General features: G+C 40.3%; 1 protein-coding gene across 3 annotated transcripts in view; it reads left to right on the top strand.

Moving 5' to 3' along the window:
• PTPRG (protein tyrosine phosphatase receptor type G) overlaps positions 1-13,948 on the top strand; it is a 1,221,857-nt gene that overhangs the window by 434,541 nt on the left and 773,368 nt on the right. The window contains exon 2 of one of the 3 annotated variants that reach the window (XM_029601002.1): positions 9,614-9,795. The exons of the other annotated variants lie outside the window; for them this stretch is intronic. The gene's annotated coding sequence lies outside the window, so the exon portion shown is untranslated. The remainder of the gene's footprint in view (positions 1-9,613; positions 9,796-13,948) is intronic. 3 annotated transcript variants of the gene reach the window in all.

Here is a 13,948-nt window from a genome sequence, read left to right on the forward strand (position 1 = left end):
GGGAATGCACACGCGTCTATGTGCACACGTTACCCGGCGTGCATATGTAGACACGTGATTTTATAACATACGTGCGCCGGTGCGCGCATGTTATAAAAGTGTGGGTGGCGCACTCGGGGGGGGGGGGCAGATGGCGCACATTGGGGGGGGGGGAGGCAGAAATAAAGTTACTAGGCATTAGTCCTGGTCATGAGCCCAGCTGTGTAAGTATTTGCAAGCACCTCTCTTGGCCTCCACCCCGGAACGCCTATTCCCTGCCCACATGACGCCTTTTTGATTCTAAGTGAGATGTGTATGCACTGGGAGATGCATATGTTTGTAAGCTTTTAAAATACTCTGGGTGCGTGTAAGCCCTACATGCACATATATATCCCGATATTGGTGTGTGATAGAGCTTTTAAAATTCACCTTTGAGAGTAAGAATATAATTTTGTTTTACCCCCCCTTTTTTTTTCTTTTTTTTAAATATCTCAATATTATAAGGTATTGAATCTATTAATTTGCTAAAAGACAGCCATGTACAGCCATTTATATATATATATATATATATATATATATATATATATATATATACACACACAAATTTAAGAGTTGTATAACTTGGAATGTCTATTGGAATTAGGCTTTAGGCAAGACTTAAGAAGAATTGGACTTGATGTGAACCTCTAAACTTGTCTTCTCCCTTCCTGGGTGGCAGACTACTTGAAATCACCTGTTGAACAAGCAATGAAAAAAGCATGTGAAAAAGTTTGGGTTTTCTATTCATTGAATTACTTGGCAACTTACATAAATACATGCCTTATAAAACAATGAAGTTAAAATTAGCTTTCAGTGAACCAAAACCAAAGTACACATTAACCAATGTTGTCTAACAAAAGCTACACTGTAATAGCAGCTAAAAAGTAAACAATCATTAATTTTGTTAGAAAAGAATTGCACTGTTAATCCTTTTCTAGTCAAAGAAGTACATGTAGGGAAAAAGGTACTGAATGATAATGATCTACTGGTAACTTTGTGATCATAGGAGAAAATGGGCCATCTGGGTAACCCAACATTTCTTGTTGCTGTACAGGAGACATGGATTTGATTCTTTGACTTGAGGTGTGCTTGTTGGGAAAGCTGAGTTAGAAGTGCTGTGGAAATAAGAATTACCTTCCCCGGGAAAAAATGGTGTTCAGATAGCACACAACACAATAGTAATACCTACTGGCTAGAATCCTAGTGCATACTGAAGGACTGTTGTTGCCTGGCTAGCCTCCTCCCCTTTGCTGACTTTCTCTTCTCACCTCTTTTCTTTAGGAACAATGCCCTTTAGAAATTTCATCCCTCCTTTTTTTCAAATTTTAACTTAAAACCCTTCTCCTCCCACCTTCCCTGAGCCTTCTCTAAAAGCAACATATGCACTTTTTCTGTGTGTTTTCTCATACTCCTTAAACTTTGCTTCAACTTAGCTTCTGTGGTGCCTTGGATAATGGTTTCATATGAGGGCATAATTTAAAAATAGCCTGCTTTCTTATCATCCTGCCAGATCAGTCCAGATGAATAGGTTATTCTTGCTTGCCAGCAGATGGAGGCAGAGAACACAAGACTTTTCCAATATTATGTTCCCCCCAAATTGCTGAATGCAACAGGAAAAACTGTCCGTAGTTCTTCGCCTGCAACAGAGGAATAACTGTGCAGCAAGAAAATTTATTTATTTATTTATTATTGCTAAGCTCCCAGGATGGATGACAGCCAGGTGGGTTGATCTTCTGAGCCAAAAGGGGGGGAGGGGGGGAATTGCCAGGATTAACTGTTCCTTCCCTGAAAGGAAAAAAAATGTAATTCCCATTTGGACCTTGTCTAAGAAGGACCTTTATCAGACAGTGGGAGAATAAAGTTTTGCAAAAAAAAAGTTGTACGAAGTATTTAGCAACATTTTATCCTATAGCCTGGCTATTGAAAGATAAATAAATAATGGCTATTCAGAAATGATTATCATGTTGATGCTGAAGGCAAGGAAGAGAACCACTTTACTGGCCTGTTCAGAGTATGGAAAATCTTTGGGGGCCTAGTCTATCTTCTTCAAAGCCCAATTGACTTCAATCCTGGAGTTTCTGTAAGTTGGTTTGAAGAAGGGTTTAGTACTAAACTCGTTAAAGGTACAGTTTACAGCACTAGGGGACAGGATGGGGGTGGTCCCTTGGCCTTATACGTGGTTGTAGCATATTTTTTTTAGGGGGACAAAATGTGCAGTCTCCAGTCTGCTAGGTGAACTCGTCTTGGGATCTAAACTTACTGCTGAGATTCCTAGCAGCAGTCCCCTTTGAGGGGAGGCATCAGCCAAGGACCTAACATTTAAGATGGTATTCCTAGTGTTCTGCCTGAAGAATTTCAGAACTTCAGGTGCTGTCATGCAAAGGTCCTTATTTGATGTTTGAAGGACCTGGTCACCATTTAGCCAATGCCTTCCTTTATACCAAAGGAAGGTATTTTTACTACCCACATTCCAGAGATGGAAGTATACAGGATTAAGGGAGACCTTATACTTTTTGATGGTGTGCAGGGTAATGTTTAGATTCCTGATAGTTTTGAACTTCTTCAGGAGGTCAGGGACAGTATTAGTTTTCTTCAGAGGACAGCAAAAAGCAAAGGCAGCCTCAAGTGTCCATTGCAACATGGATCAAGGAGGCAATCACCTCAGCTTATGTCGTAGAAGGGTCCCAGAGAGGCTGAGAGTGCTCTCCACGAGGGCCCAGGCCTCATGGGTAAAGCAAAGACTAGTCTCTCCACAGGAAATATACATGTGCTTCTTTACATTCATTTGTCAAGCATTACACGTTAGATGTACAAGCCAAGAAGGACTCCGTATTTGGCATGAGAGCTCTGAAGGCCATGATGGCCTTGCTGTGCCTGAGTTACGAACTGCTCAGGCACATTCCATTCATCTGGATTGATATGGCAGGATGTTAAAGAAGGTGAAATTTAAGCATATCTGTTAATTTCCTTTCCTTGAGACATGATAGACCAATTCAGAACCCACATGAGGAACCATAACACCTTTGTCTTTTTCTGTTTTGTTCTTCTTCAGAAATATTTAGGAAGCCACCTAGTATTGGCATACAGTGAAGGAGAGAAGAAAGTCTCTAGAAAAGGAAGAAAGGGAAAGCCTGCTCGGATGAGTGTGTCTGTATATAATTTTTGCTTATGTAGGAACATAGAAATGGCAGCAGAAAATGAGCAAATGATCCACAGTCTGCCCAGCAAGCTTATGCTGGCATCTGCCGTGCTGTGCAGATTACCCCATGCATATCAGTTTCCAAGACCGTAAACGTCAGTGCCCTCGGTTGCTGTTTGAATCCACTTTCCCTTTACCTTTGCCATGGAAGCAGAAAGTAATGTTGAGTTTCTTCGAAAGTGTCAGACTTATTGGTTAAGGGTAGTAAAAGCTGTATCAGCAAGTTCCTCCATTATTTGTTCCCCGAACCGCAAAAAGTCAAGGCTCTCGGTTGCTGTCTGAATCTAGTTCCCGTTTTCTCACTGCTGTTGAAGCAGAGAGCAATGTTGGAGTTGCATTAACAGTATCAAGGCTTATTTGTTAAGGGTGGTAAGTGCCACACCAGCAAGTTACCCCCATGTACTCTTTTCTTCATTTTCATCTTCTAGCCCTTAGGGATCCACAGTGTTTATCCCATGCCCTATTTAGATATTCGGGGTGGAGTAGGCACAAAAAACATTTGTAGATTAGACTAAAGCTTGAGCAAGAAACTGACAATCTTTTCTGCTTTACCGAGCTATGTAGAGGAATGTGTCATCAGAAAAGGCTTGTGTTTTATGCCTCTGCCTGCTGGTGAGTGTGAATAACACATTTGTCTGGACTGGTCTGCTAGGAATCAAAAGGAAATGAACAGTTACGCTTAAACTTCACCTTAATTGCAGACTACACTGGTGATATAAGATGTGTACTTTATGCAAATTTAAGAGAACCTACTTTGTTTCTCTCTGAAATTTAGCAGCTGCAAGGTATATGTATTAAAAGCATCTGCATGCTTTGCTTCTACTATTTGTGTGGGTGACAGAGTAGATACAAAATAGAGTGCATAAATAACATGAGCAATTTTCAAACTACCTATGGAAGTGCAAAGTTGATGGGTACCTGTACACTTTGCACCATTTTCAAAGGGACAGCTTTCTCTTTGAAAGTTACCTAGAAAAAAGTTCCCACACAACTGTGAACCTGCTTTTTGTGCAGATACCTTTTTCAGATAGCTGCATGCATTCTTTTGAAAATCTAAAAATATGTATACTTGCAAGTCTCCTCCCAGGTGTGGTGTAGCACTATGCTTTTTTACCTGCACATCTGGTGGGCAGTTTCCCAAGACCCCATTTCTGTGAGTTTAGTACGTTTAACCATGGGAAATGGCTTAGAAAAGTGTTCTATTTATATATAATGATGCAATCTTCACTTCCTGTTATAGCCAGATACTAATTTTGTTCATTACACTATTGTGCATTAGAGAAGCTAAAGTATTGAAAGGTTTATACTGTGAATTATTTCTGGTCTAATCCAGTTCTCTGTAGCCAATAAAGGTTTTGTAAAGCGGCATTTGACCCATGTTTATACATCACTGAAATCCAAAAAATATTATATTAGCTGAATTTTTAAAACTTTTATTTCTATTTTTGTTTATTACTTGTGTTACAATGTACAAAGAATTCTATTATGTTTTTACTTTTTTTTTTTTTTTTAAATAAAATAGGATTAAACAGGTTAGAAAATATTTTCCATCTGAAGTTGCTGTTTAATTTAGTTTTTCATTTGCTTGTTTAAAAAAAAAAAAAGTTAATATTATGTTTCTAGTTATACATTACTGCTGTAGTGACAAGGTTATGAATACTATTACAGATCATTACCTTTTGCAGCAGATAATTGCCTCCACCATATTAGGATTTGTTTTGGATTTGGTCCAGAAGTAGATTGTGGAGGATGTGTAGGTCATAGGCCATTTATTTTTATTTTTTTAAATTATACTCCACCAAATTAAGGGCATATAGCTCTAAGCAAATAACAAGAAAAAGGAAAACATTTGAGGACAGTTAGCAAAATATATTGCAATTTTAAGCAGGCCGATACAGTAAAGCGCGGCCGCAGTTACCCCGTTTCTAACCCGCTGTGTACTCACAATTTCGCTGCGTAAGTCTAACCCGCGATTCACTATCTGTTTTTACCGATCCTTACCACTTCTTTAAACTCGATGCGTATCCCTTTCCGCCCGCGGCATGTATATGTATATAAACGATCCGATTAGCTATTCCCTCCCATACAGTAAAGTGTGCCCCAACTATCGCCTTTTTAACCTGCTATCTTGCTGCGTCTTTAACCTACTAATTTACCGCCTACCCTGACCCTTGCGTTAGTGTGGTGAACAGAAAAAAAAAATGCTTCTCGCACTTAGCCGCCCAGTCCCAAACCAACCCAACCCACAGAAAAAAAATGCTTCTTGCACTTAGCCACCTAGTCCCAAACCAAACCAACCCAACCCACAGAAAAAAAATGCTTCTCGCACTTAGCCACCTAGTCCCAAACCAACCCAACCCACAGAAAAAAAAATGCTTCTCGCACTTAGCCGTCCAGTCCCAAACCAACCCAACCCACAGAAAAAAAAATGCTTCTCGCACTTAGCCGCCCAGTCCCAAACCAACCCAATCCAAGCCGCAGCAGAGAGAGACGCAATTTCACAGTCCCAAACCAACCCAATCCACAGAAAAAATATGCTTCTCGCACTTAGCCGCCCAGTCCCAAACCAACCCAATCCTCAGAAAAAAAAATGCTTCTCGCACTTAGCCGCCCAGTCACAAACCAACCCAATCCACAGAAAAAAAAATGCTTCTCGCACTTAGCCGCCCAGTCCCAAACCAAACCAACCCAATCCAAGCCGCAGCAGAGAGAGACGAAATTTAGCCGCCCAGTCCCAAACCAACCCAATCCAATCCAAGCCCAAGCAGAGAGAGATGAAATTTCACAGTTCCAAACTTTCCCCCAGCTCCCGCTCACCTGCCCTGGCCGCGGCCATGCAAGCCCCCAGTAGCAGCAGGGGGCTTGCGTGGCCGTGGCCAGGGCAGGTGAGCGGGGGATGGGGGAAAGTTTGGGACTGTAAAATTTTGTCTCTCTGTTGGGGCTTGGATTGGGTTGGTTTGGGACTGTGAAATTGCGTCTCTCTCTGCTGGAGCTTGGATTGGGTTGGTTTGGTTGGGACTGGGAGGCTAAGTGCGAGAAGCATTTTTTTTCTGTGGATTGGGTTTGTTTGGGACTGGGCAGCTAAATTTCGTCTCTCTCTGCTGGGGCTTGGATTGGGTTGGTTTGGGACTGTGAAATTTCGTCTCTCTTGTCCGTCCGAAGGAGGGTGCTGCTTTGTGCTCCCTCCCTCCGATTGCCAGCTGCTGGGGCTTGCTGGCGCCGGGTGCTCAAGGCAGCGGGGTCTGTAGGAGAACCATCCACTTCCTGGTACCTGTCATTTCAAACGTTATTTGAAATGATATTTGAAATGGCAGGTACCAGCGCACCCAGAATACTGTATAGGCGCTGTATAGCACCTATATAGTAAAATGGATTGCGCTTCATGGACGCGCGTTGGACGCGGCTTGCATTTGCATGCTATTTAAATACAGTATCGAGCGGTAGGTGATCCGAACTGTGCGTGCGGCAAACACGGGTGCGCTGAGCACTAACGGACCTCTCTCTACCGCACCTTACTGTATCTGCCCGAAGGTAAGGGAACACAGAAAAAGCAAGTTCTAAATTTTTAAAGGAATCACTTGAAGCTATTGGAAAAATTATTGGATACAACTTGGATCTAGAGAGTTGACTGGAAAAGGTAGAGAGCAAAATTAGCCAGAAGAATATTTATTGATAGAAAACAAAAGTAACATAAAACTGTCAGAAGGCTAGATTCTTTTCTGACAAAGTGCAGAAACTGTGAACATGTTGCCTATGGAGATTGTTACACCAGTTGCACTTAATAACTTGTGAAGAAAATGTATTCTCATTTTGGAAGAAAATGGGCTCATTGGGTATAATATAATTAGACTAAAGAAAATTCCAGGGACTCAAAGTGATAGCCGTTTTTGAGGTCGATCAGCATCTTGTGACTTTTTTTTTTTTTTTTGCATTGCTGGCTATAAAATGCTTTTATGTTACCGCTTAGCTAACTGTGCCGAGAAAGCTTGAATTCATCCAAAGGAGCTCTGTAAGATAGTCAGAATTTTCCTTATAAAAAAAAATGAAATAAGTATAGCTAACATTAAGTGCTGCTTGAAATCCTTACCTCGATCATAAGAAAAAAAAATATATGTATCTATATGTATAAATATTGTATCTTACATGGAAAAAAGCACACTAATGTTTAATGTTTATTATTAAAAACTATACATCGTTATTGACAATACTTCAAAGAATAAAATGAATGAGCACCTATGAGTTTCTATTGCTAACTGTACATAAATTCATCATTAGTACAAGTGTACATGAGGTAGATTTTAAAAACATACACGCATGTACTTTTGTTCGCGCACCAGGCGCAAACAAAAGTACGCTGGATTTTATAAGATACGCGCATAGCCGCACGTATCTTATAAAATCCGGGGTTGGTGCGCGCAAGGGGGTGCACATTTGTGCAACTTGCGCGTGCTGCCTGTTCCCTCCGAAGCCGCTCTGAAATTGGAGCGGCCTTGGAGGGAACTTTTTTTCTACCCCCCCACACCTTCCCTTCCCTTCCCCTACCTAATCCACCCCCGGCCCTATCTAGAACCCCCCCTACCTTTATCGGAGAAGTTACTACTGCCTCCGGGCAGTAGTAACTTATGCGCGCTGGCGCGGCAGGCCCCGACACAGGCTGCTGTGCGACACAGGCAGCAGCGCGCACAAGCGGGGCTTGCGCGCGCTGCTGAGTCTATGCAAAATAGGCTTGGCGCGCGCAGGGGGTGTTTGGGGGTAGGCTTTTGGGGGGTACACACGTACCCCTTTGAAAATCTACCCCAATCTGTACAAAAGGATTTATAATGTCATATACAATTTAACAAGTAAAACTGCGCTATGCTATTTGGTTGTTGCATATGTGACATACTCCTGGAAAAATCACTAGGTACATTAACAAACACATTTTTAAACATTCAGCTTGATAAAATGTTTACAATGACAGACAAGTCAGACACTAAATTTCTTTACTTACAGGCTATGACAACCTATAAATAGCTTTATGCTGTATGATGCCAATCCTAAGTGTGATTTTAAATCTCTAATATTCCACTATTATGACAATATATATCTAACTTGAAGCCGGTATTTCCTGGGTATAATGTGCAATCCCTGACGAGGCCCTTGTTTCGCCAATGACGGCTTCCTCAGGGGGAAATCCCTGACACAAGAAAACACCGTGGAGTATAGTCCTTCTCACAGGCCCCTTCCGATCACTAAGAGCAGGAAAGCTGACACACCATGAGCAATATCCAGTAATAAAGCTCCAAAATGATTAAAAAAAAAATGTTTAATCCATCTTCTCAGTGCAACCGCCCACTAATTGTTTGACTGGTTCCCAGTATGGATATTGTTTGTCCTGGCCCGATCTTTGTAACAGAGTCAAAATAAAAAAAGACATATTGAAGAAGGCAATTTGGTAAACACGCCTTACAAATGGGGAGAGCATTGCAGTGACGGGAAAAGTTACTTCCTGACAGCTTATTATAGCCCATGCCTACCTCCCGCTGGAGTCACAAATGCAAGAATCAAAACAAGGCAACAGTATATGGCATACAGTATATAGTTTAGTGACAAGGAAATATTTGAGTACAAATAAATCATGTAATTTGTAATCCTTTAAATGACCTTAAGGGTTAATGCTGGCTAATAACTGAACAGAAGGTTCAGTGTGGTAATTAAAAGTTTAGATTTGATGTGTTCAAGAACTATATTCCCAGTTTCCTAACAGAGAAGTGTAACAGATGTTATTACATCCAGAGTGATATGTTGATAGGTGGCACATCATTATCAACAACTGTTGATAAAGTGCAGAGTAAATGCCTTCAAGGCTTGATATAGGATGAAGAAGCTTTAATTGGAAGACCCTAATTGGTACGTTCTGAACCTTAAAAAAAAAAAAAAAAGCTAATTCTGATTTATTAGAACAGTTTTATAGATGTGGAAATGGCATACATCTTCCCACTATAGAAAGGTTTTTACATTGGAATTGTTTGGGGGAAAATATATGCATTGGGCAATTTGGTGGGAAATAGGGAGATTGTTGCCTGGCATTTTATTCATTTGCTGGGGAGTGGAGAACTACATTTAGTAAATAAAATACCAATTGGGAGGGAGGAAAGAGGGTCCTGAGACTTATGGGAGGACTGCTGGCATCAGATATTAACTTCCAGATCTGTGTGTTTTCTGTTGTTATGTTAGAGGTAGAAGGCAGATTTTGTTTTCAACCAGAGCTGCTGAGGTAAATGGTTCTTCTGCCTGCCGCTTCTCAGGAGAGTCTGTTGAACATAGGATATGTCATAATCAAGGGAGATTCCATCTGTTTTTGTTGCTTTTTGCTGCTGTTTATCTTGACCCTGCTTCTTTCCTTCTACTTTACAGTCTTTGAGCCAGCTGTGCCTACTCACTCCAAGGTGCTAAATGCCAAATCCTTATACTCTTGTGAGGTCTGATGGAATTTAAGTTTGATTTCATCCAGAAAATGAGGACACCTCAAAACGACCCATGAGATCAACAAAGTCTAATTATCGCTGACACCTCTCTGCCAAGAGAGAATACTAAAGGTCCTTATCTTCAAGCCAGTATTTCTGGTTTGTTCTGCCAATTTTTTCTCTGTTACTGTCTCATCTAAGCTTTTTTTTTTTTTTCTAGTAAGAAATGGAAGTTTTCCCAGTACCATTCCTTGGTGTAAAACTTATTCAGTCGTTATTGCATACATTTTAGTCTCTGTTCTTGAATCCCATTTTAATAAATGTTTGACCCTCATATTGTTTTATAACATTTATAAAAATGTCTTTGTTCTCATCTCCATGATATATTATACCTATGATATAATATATCCTTATAATCAAATTACTGGACTTTAATTATGAAAAAAAAGATCCAGTGCATCTTCTAGACTTAGAAGAAAAGCATGATTATGAAAGAAGGCTAGGGAGTCCTGAATATCGTCTCCAGCTTAGATTCAAACTATATTTTTGTTTATGATTTAAGTATGATTTAGGTTGTCTTGTGTCTTCATAACTGAGGTTATACCAAGCTGTTGAGCATTACAAGCCTGTCTCTTTTCTTTAAGTTATTTAATTGTATTATGTCAAATGGATGAATTGACTTTTAAAAACAAGTTTTTCATTTGATTGTTAATATTAAGTATACAATATGTACTGACTTTTAAATTCACATATTTGATTAGTTATAAGAATTCGTATAGCATTTTGTGACATTTATCATTCTAAAAATGTGATTATAAATCAGAATAAGTCTCTAGGAATTACTATATTCAAGGTAGGTTAACATTTATAAATCTGCTAAAGTGCATTCCTGTTGTATTTCTGGTCTCCTTGAAATGGGTGTCCAAATTAAAATAACTTTTCAAAATATTACCTTAGTTTTTATGTATTAAACAGAATGTGTTTTCTAGATATAAAACAGAAACCTGAATGGTTATGTGGTATGAGATTGCATAGGTAATTTAACCTTTGATAAATATCAGTAGCTAATGCAGATTGTGGTGGTTTAATATTTTATTTGGATTGCTTTAATTACAAACTTAAAAACAAAGAAAAACTTGTAACATGCTGCCAACCATGGACTGCTGCTCCACAGGTGACATTCTGTACCCCTTGGTCCCGGGCCTGTCACAGTATCCTGCAATCTACTGGGGTCATTGGGCATGGCTCCTGATATCTTGCCTCTACATGGTATCTGGCAGCTCTGAGTAGGCCCCATAGTAACTTACCAGTTTTATAGATCCAGCATCCCCTGCTGTGGTTGCACAGGTTGATGATGTCACTACTGATGCAACATAAAGGGAGGCCCAGTCCTCTGTGCTGGCACCTAAGCAACAGGTTCTCATCCCTTATTCCTACACTAGTAGATTTCCGAGTTCCTTTTGGTGTTTGTGACCCTGTCTGACCTTGACTCTGCTTCTGCTTGCTGCCTGCCCTGACTCATGAATGACCTAGACTCTGTTCTTGTTTGCTTCATGACCTCCATTTCTTCATGAACTTCAGCTGCCTCGACTTGCCTCTCAATTTAGTTTATGCCTCATGATTCAGTACAGTTCCTTGGCCTGTCAGCATCTTCAGGGTCCACCCCCCAAGCCTGGGTATGTGTAAGATATCACAAATGATGCAGTAGATTCCCCTAACCATGTTTTCCTCCTTCTAGTATTTAGAAGTATGATCATCAACATGGTGCTGTGCCTATATAGTGGCACATGTCATGATATCAAGGATCTGATTTGTAGAAACCTTGTTCATTTTTTATTGTCCCAAAGGAGAGAGGTAATACTTATTTTAAATGTGTTAGCAAGATTAAAAAGAGGACTGAAACCTATTATAATCTGGTTCTGCCTAGGTGTTACCAGCAGATGTAATAAACTCCAGAACTATGCACGGATATATCTATTTCTAGGGTAAATCTCAAGTGATGCAAAGCTGGATAGGGACATTTTTCTACCATATTCTACCCTGCTGCATGTAGATTGACACTTGAAGTTGAAAGATGTTGAAGATGCTCTGTCGGAAATGTTTCCCTCCATGTTTATAGTTTCTAGTTGTGAAAATTTTAGTCATAGGCAAGACAAGTTTTAGAAAGATCTAGCTAGCTAACTAGATCAACAGGGCTTCTCCTATTGGTGGCAATTGGAAGTCTCTGCTGCCTTTTAGGGAAGATGGGAAATGAACGGGCTGGAGGAAATTAGGTAGAGAAGAATCACCAGTTTCTATGGGGTATGGGTGGGGAAGGTTGCTTCAATTTCTTATCTGGATTTGGGTGGTTGGGTTGGAAGAATGTCTTGGTCTGTGTGATGGTTTATTTCACATTAGAGTCTAGATGACGGGGAAGGATACATGTCAAGAGTAAACCTAATTGGCTCTGCTGTCAGAGGCTGCCTGCTGCATTGAAAATTGCCCTCAATACTGTAAATCCCAGGAACCAAAGCATTTTGAAGCAGATCCTTAACATGGATCTTTTTCGTTATGTGGTCAAAAAAACATGTTACACCCATGTAGCAATTGTAGCTGTACGTGAGACTGAGTTGTATTAGTGAAATATAACATACTTTATCATAAAGCAAGTTACAAATGAAAAGGATAGTTTTAAACTTATATGCTTGCCATATTCATCTATATGAACATGGTCATGGCAGGCAGCAAAACCGTCTCTCTTCCTTCTAGACAGTTGTCCACTTTCTGCTTGATCTTATGTATCTAGATGTATGCATGTTTGTTTCCTATGTTTCTATGAGAACCACAGCAACAAGCAGGAGGTCAGACTAAATTTTACTTTACCCTGCTTTGTATATTCTGTATTGGATATTGCCACACTATGGCCCTTTGCTCTTACTGTAATTCAGAGGGTTAGGAAAGTTTGATTATGTTTGTTCACAGCAGCAATGTATATTCTGCTGTAGGGTTACTGTATCGCTCATATAATTTATAATTCAGTAGGGATGTGCATTTGATTTCAGACAATGGCAATGAAATTGTCTATTTCATCTTGTTTTGGGAGCACCACGAAACAAAAAAAGGATGAAATTTCGTGAAAATTAGTATTTCGTGTTAGTGTGCATTAACGGGACTTAGTGCGCAATAATTAGAAATGTTAACAATAAGTTAAAAAGTGTCAATTGGGGAGCAGTTCATTAGGTAGAGGTATGGTTGCGGTCAGTTGAACTCCTCCCCCCACACACCTTTTTACTTAATGCGTGTGTTTCTCATTTTTATATTTGTATTCTTTCTTTTTTATTTTAAACAACAAAGAACTAGAGTTAAGTAGTACTTTATCTTATAGCTGAGACAGAGAAAACTGGACATAAGTATTACTTGTTGGGTGTTTTATTATGAAACTGTTACAGTATTTTTATGGCATCTGTTTAGTTGTTATAATTTAAGACTTGTTATGCAACATGTAGTTATGTGCCCTATTGTGAACTGTTGTGATAGTGTCCGCTTAATGCCGGCATAGAAAAAATTTTAAATAAATAAATACATTCCCAATAGTTGTCTCCTAAGTTACTTGTTTGTGTTGCCAAGATTGCAAGGTGGTATTTGTGGGGGGATGGCCAGTGTTGGTAATAAATGTAAACAAACAAGTGATATAATAATACCATCAAGTTCTAGTCAGAATAAACAAAAGCATGTAATGTAAATGCATATTTTATCATTTGCCAATCTTTGTATTCTAGGAAAGGGGCCCTGGCCTTGGTGAGAGGGGAAGTGACTGGGGTGAATGGAGTGACAGGTGGGAGAGATACTAGTTGGGGTGATAGTTGGCATGTGTGTGGGTGACTAGTGAGAGAGGGGTTAACTAGGGTGACTATGGGGTGACAGGTGGGAGAGAGACTGGATGGTGAGTGGTGAGAGATAGGCATCCTGGGGTGTGGGGGTACCTGGTGATGGGGGTGAGACTGGGGTGACTATATGGGATGATGGGGGAGAGAGACTGCTTGGGGTGGTTATTGGTGAGAGAGGCAGCCTGTTTTGTGTGGGGTGAGACTGGTGAGAGAGGAGGTAACTGTGGTGACATGTGGGAGAGAGAGGTAGCCTGGTGTGTGTGTGTGTTTGGAAGGGGGTGACTGGATTAACTGTATGGGTTAAGACACACAGACACACACAGACCTTTCCCACCTGTCTCACCATACATTCACCCAAGTCACGTCCCGTCTCACCAGTCATCCCTCCCCACCCCCCACGTAAACTCAGACTCACACCA

The sequence above is a fragment of the Rhinatrema bivittatum genome, chromosome 4, assembly GCF_901001135.1.
Source record: "Rhinatrema bivittatum chromosome 4, aRhiBiv1.1, whole genome shotgun sequence".
NCBI lineage: Eukaryota > Metazoa > Chordata > Amphibia > Gymnophiona > Rhinatrematidae > Rhinatrema > Rhinatrema bivittatum.